Genomic DNA, 14,891 nt, shown 5'->3' on the forward strand with positions numbered 1-14,891 from the left:
TAGTTTTGATCTGCATTTCCCTAATGATCAGTAATGTCAAGTATCTTTTCATGTGTCTGTTGGCCATCTATATGTCTTCTTTGGAAAATATCCATTCATGTCTTCTCCCCATTTTTTAATTGGATTATTCATTTTGGGGTGTTGAGTTTTAAGTTCTTTATATATTTTGGATACTAACCCTTTATCTGATATGTCATTTGCAAATAATTTTTCCCATTTTATAGGCTACCTTTTAGTTTTGTCTATTATTTCCTTTGTTGTGCAGAGGCTTTTTATTTTGTTGTAATCCCAATAGTTTATTTTTGCCTTTGGTTCCCTTATCTCAGGAGAACTATCTAGAAAGAAGTTGCTATGGATGATGTCAAAAAAGTTATTGTCTGTGTTCCCTTCTAGGATTTTAATGGTTTCAGGTCTAACACTTAAGTCTTTAATCTATTTTGAATTTATTTTTGTGTTTGGTGTAAGAAAATGGTTCAGTTTTACTCTTCTGCACGCTCCTGTCCAGTTTTCCCAATACCTTTTGTTAAAGAGACTGCCTTTTTCCCATTGGAGATTCTTTCCTGCTTTGTTGAAGATTAACTGACCATATAGTTGTAGGTTCCTTTCTGGGTTTTCTCTTCTGTTTTATTGATGCATGTGTCTATTTTTGTGCCAGTACCATACTATTTTGATTACTACTGTTTTGTAATATAACCTGAAGTCTGGAATTGTAATGGGCCCAGCTTTGCTTTTCTTTTGAAAGCTTCAATTTTACCAAGTCAATAAATATTATTAGTTGAGCAGTTATCATTGCTCTATTTATATTTGAGAAAATCCCTATGAAATATTCAGGTCAGAATAGCAATAATTTGTTTACTCTTTTTTTTTTTTCCCAAATAAAGTGACACTCCATGAAAAAATTAGCTAGTTTGGTTAATAGCACAATATATTGCAAAAATATGCTTCCTTAAGCCTTCCGTGGCATTTTATCAGGCAGCAGAATTGCTTTATGTGTACTTCCTATTTTGTCACAAAGGATATTAAAAAGATATGTACTCAAAGGTTGACATTTAATAAATTTAATGGTTATTACTGTTATGTCAAGGACATCTTACACATAACTGTTATTTTTTTTAAGTCTGTGAATATCTGGTGGTCAAGAGCTTAATAGCTACTCATCAATTTAGTACTATCAATTTTACCTACCATTGTTTTCGCATCAAAGAAAAAGTTAATATACCAAAAAATGGCAAATATTATGTCATTATTATTATAAAAGTAGTTTTGATTTTGTGGGCCCCTGAAAAATGCTCAGTCTCCCCAAAAGTCTGTGGACCACAGTTTGAGATTTTCTGACTTAAATGTCAGAGTGTAGATCTAGTAGAGCAGCAAATGATTTCTGTGGGGTAGAGAACACAACCCCAAAGTAATGGATTTATTGTTTTATAAGGCATAAATCAGTTTGTCTCTAATTTAGCAAACTTATGTCAGCTTTTTCATGCTTTCCCTGAGTGACTATAAAACTGTTTATTAGATTCTTTTTTGAATCCACTGAACTATTTTACCAGATTCCTTATTCATGAACTAAATACATCATTTATATGTTCTCAATATGTATTTGGGAGTTGTTTCTTTACCTTTAAAAAATTATGCTTTGATGCCACTTACTATGTGATGTTGAGTGAGTTCCTTAAGTTCTCTATGTCTTATCTATAAAATAGAAAACAGTTACTACTCATGGTTATTATAACAGTCAAGTGATTTAATACATCTCTTATGCTTGTAACAGTGTGTGGCACAGTATGAATGCTCTGTGTGTTACCTATTACTATTTACATTATTAAGAAATTTTTCCAAATAAATATTTTCTTAAATGGGCATCTCCCTTGCCCCTGAAAAACCAAATTCTGATGTGACTATTTTTGAAAGCATGAAAACAGTTCAAATGGTTTAGGCAAATATCTGAAATAAGCCTAACATTCCAAAAGACCTTAGCCATTTTGCACTTCCTTCAGTATAGAAAGTGAGGTAAAGCCAAAGGACTGCACAGTGTCTGTACATGGTGAATTTCTCCCAAGGGCAAATGGTCTGTAAAATGAGCCCCAGACCTAGCTGAGGTGACTCAATGGGGTTTTGTTTTTAGACAGCTCTCCTCTACAAGTTCTGTTTTGCTCTTGTTGACTCAGATATTTGCCAGTTATTGGGTGAGTGCAAAGCATCTGACCACGACAGAAATAAACCTTCGGTGGAGTCATGTAGACCCGGCCAGAAGTTAGCCAAGAGTGCAATGAAACTGAAATCTGAAGAGCATTATCCAACCCACTACTGAGCCCAGAATGCAATGTTTACTTGTATTGATATTCATAAAAATAGTTGGACTGTGAACCAGGGACAAACTACTCTTTTAAAGCTGCCAGTATTGTTTTTCTATTGCATAGATGGAGTAGAGTTAGAGAATTACAAATTATAAATGCAGGAGAAATAACATTTTGCATCCTGTGGCTGAAATAAAATTTGGCATGAAGTAGATCTTTCCTTCTTTCCAGGAGGCACCATGTTAGCCAGTCTTCTTAGCCAGGTAAATGCAAAGTGGATGTACTTGGGAAAACAAATCCAAACTGAGATGTCCTGATGCAAACTGCTGTCATGGCCTCTGCTGAGATGAGTATGACTATGTCTAGTACTGTCTCTTTCTGAGGCCTGAGATGGGACAGGACTTCCAGACTTGGTAAGAGAGAGGACCAGAAAACAATCTAATTTTCTAAAAAAATAAAAAATAAAATGGATAACTCAATTTATCTTTCAACATGGTCAATTTTGTTTTCACTGATAGCTTAGATAAGTTTTAGCTTCATGACTCCACATTGTTAATGTTGTTTTTCAGATTGCTGTCAAATTTGGGGAAAACCTCTACACCATTATTATCTTGGACAAGTAGAAACAAGTAGGAAGTTCAAAACTTTTCCTGTGCAGTAACTAATCATGAATACTATTTCAAATGATAATATTCATTAATCAGCTTTGTCACGAGTGTCCTTATTTTTATGGTGTTATAAGTATTACATCATCTTTGTTGATGTCTTTTTTGTCAAATCAAAAATTTGAAGCTTTTCAAAATGTGTTCATATGGTTCCCTCCTCTTCTCCAACGGAATTATCAAATAATCCAAGAACCTCTTTAATTCTTCTTCTCAAATGTCATTATTTCCTCTTAATAAGCTACTTCTTTTGGTATGATTTGGAAAAAAATATATTTTGTCACAGCTTACTTTTTGAAATCAGAATAACTTCTATTGATTTTATTGCTCCTATGTATTGCTTCTATTTCATATAACTTTTTCTCTGTATTTTCTCTAATTTCTTTAAAAGATAAATTGAAAGGTAAAGAAATAAAGTACCCATATGTGTCCAAATAAAGATTTTCTTGTTTTATTGGAATACTCCAAACTTTTTTCCAAATCTCTTTCCTTGGTGTAACTGAGTGTGATCAACTTTGTGTATTTCCTTTATGTCCGCATGATAGTCTTTAAAATGTTGACATAGGATGTTATAAGCCCTAAACAACTTCACAGCAGGCAGACTCTTCTTTTAGCTAGGCTTGGTGTTGAAAAATCAAGGTTGGAATGCATGTTGAAAGTACCCCATAAATAAAAAGATTAATTTTAAGTGGATTAAAAATACTTAAATGTAAGACCTCATACCATAAAACCCCTGTAAAAAAACATGGGGGAAAAATTCACTGACATTGGCATTGGCCATTATTTTTGGATATGACACCAAAAGTACAAGCAACCAAAGCAAAAACAAACAAATGAATCTAAAAAGCTTGTGCACAGCAAAGGAAAAAATGAATAAACTAAAAAAGATAACCTATGGAATGAGAGAAAATATTTGCAAATCCTATACCTAATGAAGGATTGATATCCAAAATATAGAAGGAACTCATACAACTCAACCGCAAATCAATCAATCAATCAATCAAAAAATGGGCAGAGTGCCTCAATAGATTATTTTTCAAAGGAGACATACAGACAGCTAACATGTATGTGAAAAGGAATACACCATCACTAAGCATCAGGGAAATGCAAATCAGAACTGCAATGAAATATCATCTTGTACCTGTTGGGATGGCTATTATTAAAAATAGCCATCAAAAAGAAAGATGACACTCACTGGGGTGGGCGTAGAGAAAAACAGAATCCTCGTGTACTACTGATGGGCATGTCAACTGGTGCAACCATTATGGACACCAGTATGGAAGCTCCTCAAGAAATTAAAAATAGAACTCCCGTAGGACCCAGAAATCCCTATGTAAATGTCTATGTTCAAGTGAATCCACACACTTTTTCTCAGTATGCAAAGATGAGCATTTGCTAGAACCACATCCCCAGAAAATAGCTCTGACTATGCCATGTCCATTTGTGGGAATAGAATCAAAATAGAAATACAGTGACGTGCACAGTTTCTGCTCCTTTTCCTTTCTTCTCCTGGAGCATGAAAGGAAGCGAGGCCTCTTCCATGGTTTCAGGCTCTAGAGAAACTTTTACATAATCACTAATTCTGACAGTTTTCCATGAACCTCTGAGAAAAATACAGGGAAAAGCTTCAGAGTAGGTCCTTGGGGATACTGAACTTGGACAGACGCCTGAGACTTCGTGTGACTCAGTGGAGACACATGTGGCTCATTTATCCACAGAATTGCTTCTTTCCTGTGTGCTTTCTTACATGTCGACTACAGAGACTCCTTTCATGACCTTCCACAAACCTTTGACAGAGGCTCTGAAATCAGGCAAAAGTGTCCCTGGGAGACAGATGGCACCATACTCCTCACACCTAAGTACAGAGACTATCTCCACATTTTCTTGGGTCACTGACAACCAAGAAGAGGAGAACTTGGGAGCTGCACGAATAGAACACATTTCCTTATGTAAAACATGTGTCTTCAGAGCCCTAAATCAAATGTCCTCTTTTATTACTCATTCATAATGAACCTAAAAGAGTTTAATGAGACCCGTTTAGCATCTGCTAAAATCATGTCCATTGATAACATTCTTATATCTTGGTACCAAATGCGCCCCTAAAATGACTGCACGGCTTTATCAAGAGCTTCTTTGGATTTATCACCCTTTTGTTGCTCTGATTTCTGGATTCGGAGAGCTTGCTCAGTTTTCACATTTGACAAGCTTCCTGTCTCAGTTTCACTGGATGCTCTCACATCTGTTTCTCACTCTGTTCCAGAAACAGATGTGGCCATTCCAAAAATCGATCTGCTAAATACAATTTATAATATCTGTGTTTTCATGGATGCAATCTCTTTGAGGTCTGCAAATCTTTGTGAAATCTTTATGACATAATATTTTCATCCCAAATGCTTGTCCTATTAACACTTTTTTGAGTTTTGTTCTTGTTTCTTACACGCAGGAAGGACTTTTAGAAAGCAAAAAAAATTGGGTCCCTTAATACAATAGTTACTCAGGTGAGGAACTGTGTCTTCAATGTTAACAGCAGAAGCAGGTCTGGAATCAGAAAGGCTGGGTTTGGAGACAGAACAGAAAGTGGAATGGGAGAAAGGATAAGAGGAGCTGATCCAGCTGTAAGTCTGCCCAGAAGAGGGACAAATATTCAGGCCAAAATGGGTTATCTCAGTTGCAGTTGCTGCTGTCGGGGCACAGATAGCAAATACTAGAAATCTGTAAGGTGGTTGGCCCTCCTGCCTGCCTTACCTTCTTTCAGTGCAAAAGTAGAGTTTCGGCCACTGGTCTATGGTTAAGGATTCGAGACCTGGAAGGGCCAGGCCAGGGCAGAGCAGGACGTGAAGCCTCAGAAGAAGATAATCAGACTAGATATACAGAACAGGGCCCAGGGAAACAGCACAGTTCTAAAACCTGGTGCACAGAATTGGGGAAAAAGAAAGACAGAATGGTGGTGAGAGGCACAGAAATGGCTACATATTATGAGAATCAGATTAAGTGGCCAGGCTGTTAATACTGAGCCCCTAATGTCTTACCAATCCCCTTTTTACATCTGTAGAGACAAGTTCACCTAAAAAGAAGAATCAATCCCTTCTCAAAATAGTCTAATAAATATATCACAGTGGAAAAATTAAAATGCTTGAGGAGCTTAATGCTCTTCTCTCGTCTCCTCCCTTCCTTTCAGCAATATTGGCTTTTGCACAAGATCTCATGGGCTCCCATTCTCGGACAACTTGCCAGTTGAGAATCAATGCCCGGAGCAGAGCAAGGGCAAGTACAAAGCAAATGAGCAAGAATAAGTCCTGCAACAGTGCTCCTTCTCTCCCATCAGTCCCCAACCCAAACTGTGTTCCTGTCGTTCTGCATGGAAAGAGAACTTCCTCCTTCCTCCCTGCCCTTCTCCCCTCTTAACTTCTCTACATCTGGGATCTCAAACCAGCCAAGGATGTATGGAAATGGAATTTAAGATGAGGGAAATGAAAGCTGTAACCTACAACTAGAGCAAATTAGGCTTGTCCAAGGAGGAGAGAGGAACTGAGATTATCAAGGAAAAGCAGCACACCTTTGGGGAGGTTTTTTGGCATTTGTCATGAACCAAACTTTGCTTTGTGCACGCTAGAGTGAAAGCCTGCCCCCTTCCCGGCTCCTGTGCCATTCCCACATGTTTACAACTGCTGTGAGTCCATGCCTACACCATGCGATGCGTGTTAACACCTACCCTGGCTGTGTACGCTCAGAGCAGCTGTCCAGCATGTGTTGCTGATGGTCTGGGGTGCGTTCGCATCAGAGCATGTCCACAGGAGTCTCGTAAAATACATCACCCTGTCTTTCCCTTTAGTTCCTCCCCACACATGCCGGTGGGGGTTGTGTGTTGAGTGGATAAAACAGGAGGGGTGAAGCAAAATCTGTCTCTGGAGTTGATGCAGGAGGTTCTCCAATGGGGGACATGTAAAGGGAAATTTCTAGACCTCAGGTAAAGCGATGAGCCTAAAGTCTACGTAATCCTGTTCTTCTGGATATAGTGAAATGCCCTCAATAGTCTAATCTCCATTTGACCTACAATTTTGCCAAAATTCAAAAAGTGTTGGGGATTTGGTCACTATTTTTCCTCCCTCTCTCCCTCCCTTCCTTTCCTTTCCTTCCTTCCTTCCTTCCTTCCTTCCTTCCTTCCTTCCTTCCTTCCTTCCTTCTCTCTCTCACTTTCTTTCTTTTTTTAAGAAGTACAGCTAGAGACCTAAGTGCTCCAGACCCCTTTCAAGTTCCCTACATTTCAGGAATGCACTGGAAGCACTGGGATACTGTTTAGCATCTGCTCCTGCATAGGTATATGATGGTCTAATCACTAATGCAAATACACAATGAACAGTACATGGTTCATTTGAAGTCGATAACTCCCCATTCCACCACGAGCCAATCAGTCTCTTAGCTAATATTTGAAATAGAGAGAAAAATAAAACATGCCCTTTTTAAGGTTGATTGTGAAATAGAGTTGAGAAAACTAATAATTATGTGCATTCATAATTATTGTACAGGCCTACTTTGTGCAAGATCCCAGACCATCTTCATTTCTGTGGATCGGTTCTTCCAAGATTTTGTTAGCTCCATTGCCCCGTCCAGCCAAGATACTATTCTGCTTGCTGCCCCAGGCAGAGAGAGCAGGAGCATGACCATTTCGTTGAAAGTGTTTTTTGATGGAGGACGGTCTTAATGGTCTACACACTGCAGCCATTTCCCCTCTGTTCCCATTTGTACATTTATATGTTGTGTTCTATTCTGGGGTAATTTGAAACAATATATTTAAAACTTGATTGTTCTGTGCTTGTTCTCAAAAAGGAATTCAACTGTCAATAGGAGGACTTTCTAAAGCATATCTGTTTATATTATGAAACAACAGAGAGATTTAATGAAAATAATTTAAATGTAAAAGAAAACCTGTATAGACTAACTTGCCCAAAGTCACACAGCTGGTCAATAGCAGCCCTGAGGTTTAAGCTACCTGTCATTTTTTTCCCCTAATGAAAGAGCCTCACTGGAAAATTATTTTACCTCTGTATAACTAAGGTAAATGAAATGATTTTTTTTTTTAATTTACAAATGACGGAAGATTTTCTTCTATGAAAAAAAAACACTAGTTTCTGGTTCCTCAAATGGGGAAGTTTTATCTTGAGATTTAAAACATCCAAATTATCCTTTCAAAGTGTTTCTCAATTGTGAGAAAAGGAAAAGGTATTAGTTATTTTGAAACGAATTTATCACAGTAATTTAGGTCAAAGTTAGGTTATATTTTTATAAGCCAGATATAAACTGGGTGGTTTGTTAAAAATTCTTTGTCTGTTGATATTTTTATTACATTCCTGTCCCTTTTATGGTATTTTAAATAATTTTTGTTTTTTTTTAACAGGAAAAAAAAGATTTACTATTATTGTATATATATTTTATCACATATAGACAATACTTATTTTTTATTTTTCATTTTTCATTAGATATTTGATGAGGAACATAATCTCAATTAGAACATGGAGACATAAGATGGGCTCAAGAGTGATTCACTCTATAACATTGCATTCAAGACACATCAGAGCGAACGCAGAGCAGCAATTACTGAGAAGAAATATGTGTAAGTGTTTCAGTTTATTAAAGATGACGGGATTCAATTCCAAAGGCTGCCATCAGGAGTTTCTGCAAAGTGGGTGGCTTAAAGCAACTGGAATATATTCTCTCACGGTTCTGGAGGCGAGAAGCCTGCCATCAGGGTGGCAGCAGGCCGTGCTCCCTCCCTCCCTGCAGGGAAGCGTGCTCCCTGGCCCCTTCCAGCTGCTGGCGGTGGCCAGCGATCCTGGGCATCCCTGGGTTTGTGGCAGCGCACCCCACTCTCTGCCTCCATCCTCACATCCTCCTCCTCCTTCCTTTTGTGTGTAACTGTGTTGAGTTCCCTCTTCCTATAAGGATACCAGTCATTGGATTGGAGAAGACCCCAGTGACCTCATCCTACCTTATACAGCTGCAAAGACCCTATTTCCAAGATAAGGTCACATGCAGAAGGTACCACGAGTTAGGAATTCAACCTACCTTTGTTCGGGGCACAGTTTAATCCAGCACAGTGGCCAAGAAGGGCATAACTCGAGGTTTTGAAAATCGGGCAGTCATCCTTCTCAGACAATAAGAATTTACGTCCTTATATTTAGCATTTGTCTCGGAGAATAATAACTTGCTCGCTTACGTAGTCTTCTGTGGCCCTAATTTGACTAAGTCGCACTAGAGCCTGGGTTCTGCAGCTACAAATGCAAAACTCCCTCCATGTAAGGGGACTTGGGACATCCACTTATGGGAGGCTGTGCAGGAACAGTGGCTCTAAGTAACTAAGGGCAATTTGTCGCTTGACCTTTCAAATGAACAAGTAAATCATGAACATTTCCAAACTTTCTAACTGTGGAATGAAATTCAGCAAAAATCATATTGCCCAACCCTGAACCTCTGTTTCAGCTTCTCCAGTAACTTCTCTTGGGACAATCAGGGGTGTAAGTAAGTTCCTTTCGCATTTACAAGCACATACATGTGCGTGTGTAGTGTTGGGCGTGTATATATACATACGTACGTACAGTTTCTTTTCTTTTTTGCATATTTAATCTATACACATTCTTCTGCTCCTTTTTCCCCCTTTGCAATTATTACATATCGGTATGTGATAGATCCACCTAACTTATTTAACCACACACGATATTCCATTATGTGGACGGGCTGTAAGTCATTTGCTTCATATGTTTGAGTTGACGTATTGCTTTCTACTTTGGTTCGTTTGGTTGGCTCTTTCATGTTTTTTGTTTGTTTGCTTGCTCCTAGATAAAATGCCACAATAAGCATCTTTATATTATTTCATAAAAATGTGTGTAAATGCCTGGGATAAAGGATATAAGAATAGTTAATTTAATAAATATTAACAAATTGTCTTTCAAAGAGATCATGAAAATTCTACTTACAGCAACAATGTGTTTCCATTTCCCAACTGTCTTATCAACTATACAGTGTCTAATGCTTTCACCTCTGTCAATCTGACAGGTTCCCAAATCTCATTTGTCATTTTATTCCACATTGTCTTAATTATGAGTGTGGTTGACCTTTTTTAAAAATCTATTTAAAAGTCATTTGGGCAGTGAAATATCTATTTATGTTCCTAGCTAACTTTTTTATTTTTTTGTTTCCCTTTTAATATTACTATTTAGTGAAATTTACTTTTTTACCTTTCTTTTTTTGAAGATTTTATTGATTCATTCATGAGAGGCATACAGAGAGAGGCAGAGACACAGGCAGAGGGAGAAGCATGCTCCCTGCTGGGAGCCCGATGTGGGACTTGATCCCAGGACCCCGGGGGTCATGCAAGGCAGACACTCAACCACTGAGCCCCCTGGGCATCCCACCATTTACTGAAATTTAATAAATAGTAAGAAAACTAACCTTTTATTGTATGTGTTTCAAATAATTTTCCTGGTTTGTCTTTTGACTTTATTAAATATTTTCCCATCCAAAATGTTTGATTTTGTCAATCTGTATTATTATTGCTTCTGGTTTGTGACATAACATTGAGGAAGTTTTTTCCTACTCTCAAATTGCATATTTAAAAATTTTCCCTATATTTTATTCTATTGTTTTTATAAATCATTTACTTATGCTCAATTCTTTGATTCCTATAGCTTGATTTTGGATCAAGAAATTGGGAGAGAATACAATTTTCCCCCATTGGTTACCTGTTTATTGAATATTCCTTTTTTCCCATCACAAATTGGAAATGTTTCCTTGATTATATCAACTTTTATGTATTTTGTGGTTTCTGTTTTATTTCCACTGATCTCTCAGTCTATTCGTTATTATTGCAAACCGTTTTAATTGCTTTAATACTATAATATGTTTTAATTTGGGTGGGCTTATTTCCTTTCACTATTCTTATTTTTTCCTCAGATATTTCTAGTTACTGGTGAAGGTTTATTTTACGATTAACAACCTTCAGATTTGTATTTCCTAGGAAACAAAAAATAATCTGGTAAAGTTTAAAATAGGATTCTAGGGATGCCCACAGGGCTCAGTGGTTGAGCATCTGCCTTTGGCTCAGGTCATGATCCTGGGGTCCCGGGATCGAGTCCCGCATCCGGTTCCCCGCATGGAGCCTGCTTCTCCCTCTGCCTGGGTCTCTGCCTCTCTCTCTGTCTCATGAATAAATAAATAAAATAAAAATATAAATAAATAAATAAATAAATAAATAAATAAATAAATAAATAAATAAAATAGGATTCTATTAAACTTCTATATAATTTTAAGGAAACTAACAAGTTTATAATAACATTTTAAAAAGATAAGCACCTGAGACAATGTTGTTCTCTTATTCAAATTTTCTTAAGTCCCATAGTTGCTATTATTGTTTTTTTAGATGATGCCTATTCATTAAGTTTATTCCTGTGTATTCATTATTTTTGTCTCTTTAAAAATAAAATAATTTCCCACCATTAAATTTTCAAACTAATTGCTTTTATTATGCACAAATATTATTACTAAGGCTTTATTAAATGTATAAGTCCATGCACTTAAGGGTTTATTGTACACCATAGTTTTCTAATTGTTTTCCTTATCTTTGCAAGCATACTATCACATTAGCTACAGAAAATGATTCTTTTATCTTTTTAACCTGTCTCTACTATTTATTTTTCCTCTTTATAAATTGTGTTGCTTAGCATTTCTAGAAAAAATTTGATAAAAATGAGGTTAGTGAACATTTCTGACTTGTTTCTTACCTCAGTTGAACTTTTCCTAGTATTTTACCATTCAACCTGATGTTGGATTTTAGTTTGCAAACTTTCTTTTTTGTTTGAGAGAGAGAGAGAAAGTGAGAGCAGGAGACAAACAGAGAGAGAGAGAGAGAGAGAATTCTAAGCAGGCTCCATGCCCAGCTTGGAGCCCAAAGAGGGCCTCAGGCTCAGAACTCTGAGATGGTGACCTCAACCAAAATCAATAGTCTGATGCTTAACTGACTGAGCCATCCAGGCACCTCTAGTTTGCAAACTTTTAAAGAAGGGACCGAAGTAATCATTACATTCATATTTTATTCCTTATTTTAAAATTCAATAATGAAAGTTAAATTTTATTAAGTGTCTTTTTATAATCCAAGTATATGATCTACTTCCTCTTTTGATATGGCAATGCGGGGAAATATTTTAGTACATTTACTAATATTGCATTATTCTTGAATTCCTGGTGTGAATCTCTTCATCTCCTACTGTGAGTTGTCCTGTTCTTTCATTTGGGACATATTCCTCTGTCTCTTCACTTTTTCTCTTTGTGTCTATTTCCACGTGTTAGGAAAGTCAGCTATGTCTCTTGCTCTTGAAAATAGTGGCCTTATGAAGAAGAGGCCCTGTAGTGCCCTATAGTGTCCCCTGTTCACCAGAACTGGCACTTCAGGGGTGTCTCCTGTCTGTGTTATATGTGCCCTACTATTGTGGCTGAGCCACTTGTGCCTTCAGTCTGGTCATCTTCAATGGCTTTCTTTGCCTGTTATGAGCAGAGTTTGGTCCATGTGTTAGTGGGCCAGTGTGGGGGCCACCTTGCGATTGAGTTGTCAGACTGGGCAGCACCGAACTGCAGAGTGCTTTTCCTGTGTGGTCCCCTGAGCGGCTTTCATTGGTGCACAGGGCCTACAGTCAGACCAGATGTCTGCCCCCAGCCCACTACTAGGACTTTGGTCAGACTGGTATGTGTGGTTATGTTCCCCCTCTCCCCAGAGCAGGAGTCAACTGTGGAGTGGTGCTGGCCCCTGTCATGGCTACTTGTACCCAGCCAGGCTTACAGCACCACTTTGGATGGGCTCTGGCCTAGAGCAGATTGGAGGGGCAGGTCTTGGAAGAACAGGGGGACAGGGTACATGGTGTTAGCAAGGTTTGTCTGCTGGAGGAGGGGAGCAGGAACTGAGGCCTGGCTGGACAGGGAACATCTGCGGTAGAAAATGGGGGTGGAGTGCACTGTTAGTAAGTTAGTGAGTGTTGGTGCTGCACTGGTTCCAGAAGATGTCCCAGTGTCTAAACTAGTGGGATGGGGAGAGAAAGGCACTTACCAGCTCCTTTGTTCCTGGAGAAGTCTCCCAAGGATCCCTGTCCCTCTAGCACAGGCTCTGAGATTAGTGAACAACTCTCCCTCCCCTCACTCTAGGCATTTTTCAAACCACTGCTTCTATGATGTGAACAGTGAAGATTGAGGTAGGAGAGCAGTGGAGACAGAAAGACTTTTAAAAACCGACTTTCCTTTCTCCCTCTCTTTACTCACACTATTCTTAGCTCACAGAGGATATGAAATAGCTCACCTCAAATCATAGAATATTAGGACTGAAAGGGAACATACACATTATCTGCCCTAGCATTCCCATTTTGGAGATGGAAAAAAACTGAAGCCAAGAGGATGCTGAACTGGTTGTGTAAGACCAAGCCATCTGCCAAGGGCTGTGCCTGTCCTGAGCAAGCAGACCTCCTGCATCAGAGCGGTGCTCCAAAGAGCAGCCTTTCTCAGAGGGGCAGAGGCAGTTTCCGTGGACCCAAAGTTTCTGTAGTTTGTAGGCCCTCTTTAAAAAACAGAGCATCTCAATTTACAAATATAACAAAACCAATGACTACATAAATACGTGGCTAAAGATCCTCAGTGAGCCTTGGAAGGGACCAGTGCAAGGACAGGAGGGCCCCTGGCCTTGCCCTTTATTTCTTTGATCATGGGCTTAACTCTATTTGTTATTGCTTGAGTAGCAATATCAGTAACGTCAATTTTGATGTTCCTCTATCAGAGCAGGATTTTTTTTTTTTTCAGAGCAGGATTTTTGTTCAAATTATTTATCAAAAATACTTTTAAGCATAATTAAAATTGCATCTTTTTTAAACTTCAGATGTTTTTTAAGTAATCTTCAGAAGTCCTGACCTAGAGGTAAAATGTCCTTGAAAGAAGCTCTGCATGTTCATTCCATTCAAGATCTTGACCTCCATAAGTTATTTTATTTAGAACTATTGCATGTAACTTCAGTAGAGACAGGGTTACCTGAATAAATAACCCTAGAACCCATTAATACTTCCTTTTACTCCATAATAGCATCTGCAGTGAATTTAGCTTCCACTGTCACAGAGAGCGGTAGAGGAGTCCTCAAACATCAGAAAGATAGGCTCCTGGCTTCTGTGCAGCGGAGATAGCTTTAAACCCTAAGGTGAGCTAGTTCCTCTTCTGTAGGAGAGAAATGAATGGGCACGTAGGAGTAATGATTAATCCCCATCTATTTATTCTCAGTTCCAACAGAGAACCTATGAAATAACTGTGGTCCCATTTATATTAATTCATGCCTGAGTTCTACTTGCTGGACACATTCTCCGTGTCCTCCTTCAATACCACAGTTACTGCTGGAAAACCCCAGGATGATGGCATTGCAACTGAGCTGAGAAACATGTCCACAGGTGTTCTTGCATCTCATCAACGTCCTTCACCACTACTTCTGCTGCCAGTGACCCCATGGGCACACCACGTTACTCCATTAAGTCCAGCCTCCACCGATACCCGTTTTGAGCCCAAAGTATAATGTGGGCTGGAGTGATAGAGAAAGGGAATTGGGTAGTAGTTGGGACTTTTTGAGTTGGAACTTTAGGGGAGGAAAAGGTTATCCTTGACCCTCTCAGATTCCCTGTCTTGGTCTGAAAGTTAAAATGATAAAAACAGATTAATAGGAGAAAAGCATACAAATTTCATTGAATTCCTACATGTACATGAAGCCATCACACAATAATGAAGATCTGAAGACGTGACCAGGGTAAGAAGTTTTTATGCCTTCCAAACAAAGAAACAATAAATTTAGGAAGAATTGACAAGACAGAAGGTTTGGGGCCAGGGGTAGTGAATGGTAAAGAAGTAGCAAGGAAGATAAGGGTTAGCT

The 14,891-nt window shown here is 38.4% G+C and overlaps 1 long non-coding RNA gene across 2 annotated transcripts in view; it reads left to right on the plus strand.

Annotated features, from left to right (window-relative positions):
• The window catches only part of LOC144291999 (uncharacterized), a 113,276-nt gene that overhangs the window by 22,199 nt on the left and 76,186 nt on the right, over positions 1 to 14,891 (plus strand). For both annotated transcript variants that reach the window (XR_013359544.1, XR_013359543.1), the window contains exon 2: positions 8,434 to 8,567. This is a non-coding gene — a long non-coding RNA (uncharacterized LOC144291999). The remainder of the gene's footprint in view (positions 1 to 8,433; positions 8,568 to 14,891) is intronic.

This window comes from Canis aureus, chromosome 20 (genome assembly GCF_053574225.1).
Source record: "Canis aureus isolate CA01 chromosome 20, VMU_Caureus_v.1.0, whole genome shotgun sequence".
NCBI lineage: Eukaryota > Metazoa > Chordata > Mammalia > Carnivora > Canidae > Canis > Canis aureus.